The sequence below is a fragment of the Corvus brachyrhynchos genome, unplaced genomic scaffold, assembly GCF_000691975.1.
Source record: "Corvus brachyrhynchos isolate BGI_N302 unplaced genomic scaffold, ASM69197v1 scaffold302, whole genome shotgun sequence".
NCBI classification, from domain to species: domain Eukaryota; kingdom Metazoa; phylum Chordata; class Aves; order Passeriformes; family Corvidae; genus Corvus; species Corvus brachyrhynchos.
The window spans coordinates 1,458,996-1,461,772 of record NW_008237244.1 but is presented as its reverse complement, the minus strand read 5'-3'; the positions used below and the strand labels follow the sequence as shown (position 1 = coordinate 1,461,772).

General features: G+C 41.8%; 1 protein-coding gene across 1 annotated transcript in view; it reads left to right on the top strand.

Annotated features, from left to right (window-relative positions):
* Positions 1-294: 294 nt before the first annotated feature.
* ATP6V1C1 (ATPase H+ transporting V1 subunit C1) overlaps positions 295-2,777 on the top strand; it is a 20,579-nt gene continuing 18,096 nt past the window's right edge. Inside the window, exons 1-2 of the mRNA XM_008630671.2 lie at positions 295-300; positions 477-479. The gene's annotated coding sequence lies outside the window, so the exon portion shown is untranslated. The remainder of the gene's footprint in view (positions 301-476; positions 480-2,777) is intronic.

Below are 2,777 nucleotides of genomic sequence, written 5' to 3'. Positions count from 1 at the left end.
GTCATTCAGATATTCAAAGTTGAATACAGGCCTATACAGAGATCTGACCCAAAGTAATTTTTGACATATATTTTTATTATAGAATGAGACTTCTATGCAGTGATTTAAACACATAATTATTTTTCAAAAATTACAACAGAAAATAATTGAGGTCATAAAGACACATCACAGTTCCTTCCTCCCTGAATGAAATTTCAACAAATAGATTTCTCAAGACATATAAAAAAGAAGTATGTACTATTTTTTTCCAGGCTTCAGAGTCTTCATAAAAATACCCCTGTCAGGCCAGATGGAGCAATGGTACAGGGAAGTATTATTATAAAAATATTAGTGAACATATCTGTTTAATCTACCATATATCCACTCCTATTGTAGCAGCTGTGGTTTTAAATGCTACTAATTACTGATTTCTCCCTAACAGCATTTATAATGATTGCACATCTGGCTTTGGTTTCTCACCAATAGCTCACTTAAAGACTGTGTTGCAGCTCACTCTTACTGTGCATTTATTCCAAGGGTGCTAATATCCTGGTTGGTTGATTTTTGCTAATATTTTCCTTTTTTTGTTGTTGTTGGTTTTTCTGTTGTTGTTTTCTAGTGAAGAGTGATAGATTGCCTACAGGCTTGCTCTGTACCTCATTGATATCAGTTAACCGAATGGCAAATATAATTCTAAAACCAACCACAACAGGCAGTGGGCTTTGAGTAGCATATCATAGGTTCTTATTGTCAGAATCTCCTCCTGCAGTTTTACAAGCACGTTGTCATTTTGCAGGTTAGAAATGCTTGCTGTTCGTCTCTTAAGTACTGCTTTTAGGGTATCATTTACTAACCACTCTATTTATAGAGGTTGATGCCAAGTTTCCGTCTGATAGCCTGGAGCTATGGATCACTCAAAAAAATCTTATCTTGTTCCAAAAATAACACAGATAATGTCTTGCATTTGCTGGTTAGTGTTTGCATATGGCATATATTGCCACATTTTGAGGAAATGGCTTGCAATAATAACAACGAGAAAATGTGCCTATTGTGAAATTTTGTAAGATTTTTCATTGAAAATACTTAATAATTTATCCATTAAGAAATTATTCTTGCTACAATTGTTAATTTGGGATTTAAAAATAAGTTTGCCCACATTTAAGGTAGGCAAGTTTCTGTTTTACCATGTTAGTTTCGGGTAAGTCTTTTTATACTGATATGAGAAAAGCCTCCCTAAGAAAATTGTACCAGTAGGAGCATGTAAGAGCACTATAAATGGCTGTGGGCAGCTTGGCTATGGGAACATTTTCAGCAGCCTCTAGTGGTTGAAGGACAACTTAAATGGCTGAAGGAAGACTGATCTGTCACATCAGGGCTTGTTTAACAACATTCACACTTTGAACTTGACCAAGCAGAGTTTGGAGCTTCTGGACCTACGAATACTTAAAGGGGCTAAGAGCACTGGACTAGAGGCTTGAAGTTGCTCCCAGAGACATAAAGCCCCATTCTTTGCTGGGTTGGACCTGTGTGAAGTCACCTCTCTGATATCTCTGATCACATTTGTGCCTTTTCTCTGCTGCAGTTCCCCACAAGCCATCCACAGCTGTAGAAGGGCTCTAACTCTTGCCTATTTGGAAAAAAAAAACCAAAAAAAACAACCTAAGAAAAATAGGAACAAACCATTTGGTTCCCTAAAACCAGCAAACCAAAATAGTTTGCCTTTTGTGTTCTGCTTTTTTTGGATAATGTTGTGAATTAAGATGACAGGCAGTATCACACAACTTAGCTAGCAACAGAACAATTTACAACCTGCTCTTTTTCACTCAGCATTTCTACTCTGAGCTAAGACAAATGGGGTTTGGTGCCAAAATAAAACAGCAACAGTTTCTTCTCAACTCTGTGTTTTCCCACTTGACCTGCATGCAAGCTTTCCCTTTTCCCAAGCCCTTCACTGCAGACTGACAGCAGTAAAGCATTTCAGCACACATTCCCACAGTTGTGATCCCTGAAGTACTGCTGTTTTCCAACACTGGGTGTTTTCCAAGAGCTGATCTTCTCCGCTGTACTGGGCACTGGTGAGGCCACACCCTCAAGTGCTGTGTCCAGTTCTGGGCCCCTCAGTTCAGGAAGGACATTGAGGTGCTGGAGCGTGCCCAGAGGAGGACAACTGAGCTGGTGAAGGGTCTGGGAGCTGGGGGTGTTTAGCCTGGAGAAAAAGAGCCTCAGAAGTGACCTTACCACTCTCTACAACTCCCTGAAAGGAATTGTAGCCAGGTGGGGGTCAGGCTCTCTCCCAGGTAACAGGCAGTAGATCAAGAGGACATGGCCTCAAACTGTGCCGGGGGAGGTTTAGGTTGGACATTAGTAGGAATTTCTTCACTGGGACGGTGACTGAACAGCAAAAGGGATTGCCTGTGCCCAAGGAGGTGGTGGAGTCACTGTCCCCAGAGGTGCTTAAGGAAAGACTGGATGTGGCACTCAGTGCCGAGCACTGATATACACGGTGGTGTTCAACACTGGTTGGACTCGATAACCCTAGAGATCTTTTCCAATCTAAATGTTTCCTTGACTCTGTGATCCTGTGATCTCAGGAAAATCTACTGGCGGCAGCAAGAACAAATACACACGCTTTCAAACCCGTCCATCCTTCTCTGCCCTAAGGGCAGAATCATACAAAGCCTTCTTGACACGGGGCCGCCCTGAGCCACATGTGGCTTTCACACTAATTCCCTAATCAAGCCCAGATTAATCAGAAGTGCCCGGGCCCTGAGGCCATCGGTGTCCCGAGGTGCCCGGGC